General features: G+C 41.5%; 1 long non-coding RNA gene across 1 annotated transcript in view; it reads left to right on the top strand.

Moving 5' to 3' along the window:
• The window catches only part of LOC123648917, a 69993-nt gene extending 64394 nt beyond the window's left edge, over positions 1–5599 (top strand). Inside the window, exon 4 of the long non-coding RNA XR_006738819.1 lies at positions 4810–5599. This is a non-coding gene — a long non-coding RNA (uncharacterized LOC123648917). The remainder of the gene's footprint in view (positions 1–4809) is intronic.
• Positions 5600–6000: the final 401 nt, after the last annotated feature.

The raw sequence follows: 6000 nt of genomic DNA on the forward strand, positions 1-6000 counted from the left end.
GGAAATTTTTCCTAGTGCTGTTCCGTCTAATCCTCTTGACAACCCAAATAGACAGGTATTACTATTATTATCGCCATTCTACAGCCAAGGAAACCAAGGCACAAAAAGGTGAAGTCATTGTCAAGGTCAGAAAGCCAGACTTCAGGCAGCTGGGCCTGGTGCCCATGGGCTTAACCACAGCACGCATTGCATCTCATTCAATAAGAAACATATGAAATGTGGGCTATGTTGAGGAATAAATATTGTAATTAGAGGCCAGAGAAAAAGATTTTGAAGACCACGTCAAGATTTATGCCTGAGAAATGATGAGATGGAACATGTTCTCTGTGTAATGAAGGTGTTATAGTCTAACTAACGCAGGAGAAAAGAGTTCATTATCTGTAAGGTCTATTTTTAGATCCTTTTTCTTATGTCATTATAAAGGAAATATAAAGTTTCCAATCTGATTACTCTGTATATCATAGGTCTGATATATTTTTTTTTAAAGATGCTCTCCCTAAACTTTGTACACTTTGCTGAGTTTTCCCATTAAAAATCTCCTTTTCAAACCTAGCAAATGTTTCATCTTCTCCACTTTAATAGCTGGAATTCTCCCTTGGGGGGTTCTAAGCTCTTTAAATATTTTTAGGTTGCCAGATTTCTTCTGTTTGCTCTCCAGGAAGCCAATTTTGTTCCTAAACCCCTTAGAGAAGTCCAGCTCCACCTTTTGTGCACTGGCTGAATCACAGTAAAATGCTGCCTAATTACCGCCTTTGTGGCATCCCAGAGGTGTGAGTGTTTGTCTCCAGGCTATTGCTGCAGACTATAAACTCTTCACAGATGAGAGATAAACCTCTTCATTATTTAAATCTCCAGGTCTTGTAACAGGAGTTTACTCCATTCAGATTGTTTCCAGTCTCAGGAAAGAATTGATCAAAGGAGACACAGCAACTCATCTCAAGATAATTTCTAAAGGGAACAGTTTAAGGGAATGTCCCTGTTGGGTGGTGCCCAGCTCTAAAGGAGGATCCTTTCATTATTTGTTTCTTCATTTCTGCTAGGAGATGGGAGTTCAGAGGTGAATAGATGAGGAAGTGCTACTTCCTCTCCTGTGCGGGCACAAAGTCAAAGTCTAATTATAGCTATACTCTGGATTTTAGCTGGATATTTTCTTCTGATAATGGCTTCCTTAAGAAATTTGAGCAAATAGCTAAACCTAGGTTTTTACCAGAATCTATTTTTAATAGATAAGAAATATATTACATTTATGCTTATAAAGTCAACGTAGGCTTATTTGGATTAACCCTAAAGTGAAAAATCATCTAGAATATGTATAATTTGCAAGTACACTGGAATTCAGTGAAAGAAGTTAATATTAAATAGTGCGTGATTATTTCCTTATTATCCGTGGGAAAATTACAGGATTGGCCACTAGTTGGCTATGTGCTTATCCTCCGAGAATTTTTTTTAAAAAAAAGGTATTCAGGCCAGGCACAGAGATTTGCACCTGTAATCCAAGCACTTTATGCAAGCACTTTAGGAAGCCGAGCTGGGAGGATTGCTTCAGGCCAGGACTTCGAGACCAGCCTGGGCAATATAGCAATACCCCCGTCTCTACAAAAACTAAAAAAATTTAGTCAAGCGTGGTGGCGTGTGCCTGTAGTCCCAGCTACTCAGGAGGCTGAAGCAGGAGGATTGGCCTGAGCCCAGAAGTTTGAGGTTGCAGTGAGCTATGGCAATGGAACTCCAGCTTAGGCAAGGGAATAAGACCCTGTCTCAAAAAACAAACAAACAAAAAATGAACCAAACAACAACAATAAACAACTGAGATCACTTTCAGCAGCCATTAAGATGCACAAATAGTCCCAAATAGCAGTGGTTTCCAATCTGAGCTGCATATTAGAATCCCATGGGGGAACTTAAAAAAAATACTGATGCCCAGTTCCTCCCCACCAGATTAAAATTTTAACTGGTCAGGCTGAGGCCTGGATACCTGAATGTGTAAAGCTTCCCAGGGGATTCCATTGTGCTGCAACCTTGAGAGTCACTGCTGGGAAGTCATGCTGAGAAGAAAGAGCTTCCCCTCCCTCACTGGCCAGCTGCTTGTGCACCTTTACAGAGGGTAGCAACGGGGGTGTTATATAGGTGATAATAAGCTGCAAAATTATTGAATGGCTGCAATGAAAGGCACTATCAAAGTAAAAAGATTATAGCAAGTATTACTATTTTGTTAGGAAAGATTGCTAATATCTGACATCTGTGAATTACAACTGCAGGTATAAAGCACTTTCATACATACTACCTGTTGTGTCCTCACAAGCACCCTTTGAGGCAGATAGGGAAGGTATTATTATGTATATATTTTTTTCAAGTGAGGAAATGAAGGTCAGAAAGATTAAAAGACATGACTCAGGTCATACCTTAATAGCTGGTAGCCTTGGGTTTAGAGTCCAGGTTTTTTTTTTTTTTTTTTTGAGACAGAGTCTCACTCCGTTGCCCGGGCTAGAGTGAGTGCCGTGGTGTCAGCCTAGCTCACAGCAACCTCAGACTCCTGGGCTCAAGCAATCCTTGTGGCTTAGCCTCCGGAGTAGCTGGGACTACAGGCATGTGCCACCATGCCCAGCTAATTTTTTTCCATATATATTTTTAGCTGTCCAGATCATTTCCTTCTATTTTTAGTAGAGACAGGGTCTCGCTCTTGCTCAGGCTGGTCTCAAACTCCTGACCTCGAGTGATCCTCCCGCCTCAGCCTCGGCCTCCCAGAGTTCTAGGATTACAGGCATGAGCCACCGCGCCCGGCCGAGTCCAGGTTTTTGATTGTTGTTCTCTTGTAACAGATTGGCACTATTGTAAAGTAGAATCCCAAAGAGTTCTAGCCACTTACTTGCTGTGTGACCTACAGACAGTTGTTTAACCTCTCTGAACATCAGTTTCCTCACCTACCTACAAAATGAGGATAATGCTTGTCCCTACCATACAGTGCTGCTCTGAGGATAAAATGAGATAAAGCATCTCATAGGTTATAAAACTTGGTGCAAGTACAAGCTGTTGCTATTATTATTAACTAGTGGGAGAAGGCAGTATTTTGAGAGAGGTCAGGTTATTTATATTGCTGTTTTTCTGCTCTTGGGATTTTAAATTAAGCCCAAAGCATGCGTGGTTACCTTACAATATTTAATTCTTTTTAATGTAGCCTGCAACTGGTTTTGGCCTAGTTTATTCATTAATTCACCAGCCAGGGTTGCAGAATTGACCTGAGCAGACGGGGCTTCCCAGGGTCAAAGAAGTGCTTGAAGGGAGTCACTGAATCCATTTGGATCCACATTCCCTCCTCTGCTGCATTCCTGAATGTTCTGCCTCCTAATGGCCTCTGCACCAGCTGCTGCATGTGTCCTTAACGACCCTTGAAGTCCATAACATGCCATATTACCTCATTTTGGCTCCCTGGGACTATTTTGGAGGGCCTGAATTAGTCATGTGGAGTACTTGATTAAAAATCACTTGAACAGCTCTGTTCTTCGCTCAACACTGGGCCTCACTGTTCGAGAGCAGACCTGGGTTAGGAAAGCGATGTCTGAGGTTTCTCCCTTAAGAGATGAAAAGAGGGAATCAGTAAAGAGAAGGGATGAAAGAAATGAGTTCTTTCAATCCCTCTTTCATCATTCAATCCACTGGCAGGGAGACATCTGATGGTACTTAGTTGTAGATATAAAGAGTCCTTATTTATAAATACAGGTCACTTTATACCTATTTTTTTATTTAGCACTGTCAAATTCCACTATTTTTTTCATAATTTTCTCTAGCACAAAGCTCTACATGCAATAGATTTTTCAATAAATGTTGTCAGGAACTTCTTTCTCTGTGACATTCATTGATTTATTTATTCACATAAGAGACGTTTATTAAGTTTTTTTTTTTTTTTTTTGAGACAGAGTCTCACTCTGTTGCCCTGGCTAGAGTGCCGTGGCATCAGCCTAGCTCACAGCAACCTCAAACTCCTGGGCTTAGGCAATCCTTCTCCCTCAGCCTCCCGAGTAGCTGGGACTACAGGCATGTGCCACCATGACCGGCTAATTTTTTCTATATATATTTTTAGTTGGCCAGATAATATCTTTCTATTTTTAGTAGAGACAGGATCTCGCTCTTGCTCAGGCTGGTCTCGAACTCCTGACCTTGAGTGATCCTCCTGCCTCCTCCTCCTCCCAGAGTGCTAGGATTACAGGCATGAGCCACTGCACCTGGCCCATTTATTAAGTGTTGACTTTTTTCAGGCACTATGCTATGGCTAGGGCTACAAAACTGTAGAGACCCACTCCCTATTCTCAAGGAGCTTATTGTTTAGTGGGAAAATGGGAAAGTAAACAGACGATTTGATTCGAGGCAGCATAGTGCGATGGTGGTAGGGGCAGCAGGTTCCATGCGGCACACAGAAAGAGGACAGGGGTCAGAGAAGGATTCTTGAAGGGCAAAGAGGAGCTGGGAAAGTAGAAGGCACAGTGGAAGGTGGGTGTAGGAGAAGGAGGAGCTGTGTCAGTACAGAGGTCTGGCAGCATGAGGGAGTTGGAGTACCGAAAATAAGGAAAAGCAAGCACCATATACTCGGTACTATGTCCTGTATTTCTCTACATCTATTAGTAGTTCACGCATTAAATGTATATGAAACAGAACAGAGAATATCAGAGCACATAATGTAGTAAGTGTGAGTGTCATTTCATGAACCTTACGTTTCAGTTATAGATACATGGTTGAGTGTGTTTGTGTGTGCTTGTACATCTGTACTGAATACAGGGTTTGATGATTAAAAAAAGTGTTTGGGATTCTCTCTTGTAGGCTGGAACTACTACTGAAGAGTTTTACCCAGAGAAGTGATCTGATCAGACTTACAGTTTAACACAATGATTCTGGCCATAGTATGTAAAATGAATTGAGTGGTTGGAATGTAGCACCATAGCAAGTGCTGGGCAGCTATCTTGTACAATGAGGTAGAAGTTACATGTTGTGAATGGCAAATCATCGAGATAGAAGGAGCACGAGTCCCTGAGAATTATGGAGCTGCCATACCAGCCCTACACTGTCTATCCAGACTTTTAAATGAGGGAGAGATGAATCTCTAGTCCACTTATTTAGACTAGGATTATTTTGGGTCTGTAATGGCAGGCTAACCACTATGCTCTGTAATGATGCTCACCTCCTATTATTCATACTCCCCTTAAGTATGGGTGAGATGTGGGACTTGCTTCTAACCAATTGAATATGCAAAGAATGACACTTCCATGAATAGATTACTTAAGATTCTGACTTCTGTTTTGCTAGCAAGTCTCACTCTTGTTGGCTTTGATGAAGCAAGTTGGCATGTTATGAGCTGCCCTATGTAGAGGCTCATATAGCAAAGAATTGAAGGCAGCCTCTGCCTTCAGAGCCAGCAAGGACTGAGGACCTCAGTCCAACAGCCTGCAAGGAACTAAATTCTGGCAACCACCATGTGAACTTGGAAGCAGATCCTTCCTCCATCATGCCTTCAGATGAGACCCCAGCTCTGGCCAACACCTTGATTACAGCCTGGAGAAGAGAACCCATCTGAACTGTGCCTGGATTCCTGACCCACAGAAATCATGAGATGATAAATACATGTTGTTTTGACACTGTAAGTTTTGTGGTAATTTGTTATGCAGCCGTAGACAACTAATGCACTGCCTAATTTATATTTGACTTCCTCTGCTTCCTTGGCTTCAGCTCATATTCCTGACTTGACAACACTCATACAGTGATACCCACATCAAATCCAAATACGCTTTCATACTCATCAGACCAGCAAAAATAGAAATGTTGAATAATTCCCAAGATAAGATAAAGTAGGAATTCTCTTACATTGCTGTTGTGAGTGTAAATGGATACAGCCACTTTAGGGAACAATTGGTAAAATCTGGGAAAATTGAAGATGAACATGCTTTGCTATTCATCATTCTCCTTCTATTCCTATAAAACCTTTCACACATATGTACAAGGAAATATCCAAGAATG

This window comes from Lemur catta, chromosome 13 (genome assembly GCF_020740605.2).
Source record: "Lemur catta isolate mLemCat1 chromosome 13, mLemCat1.pri, whole genome shotgun sequence".
NCBI lineage: Eukaryota > Metazoa > Chordata > Mammalia > Primates > Lemuridae > Lemur > Lemur catta.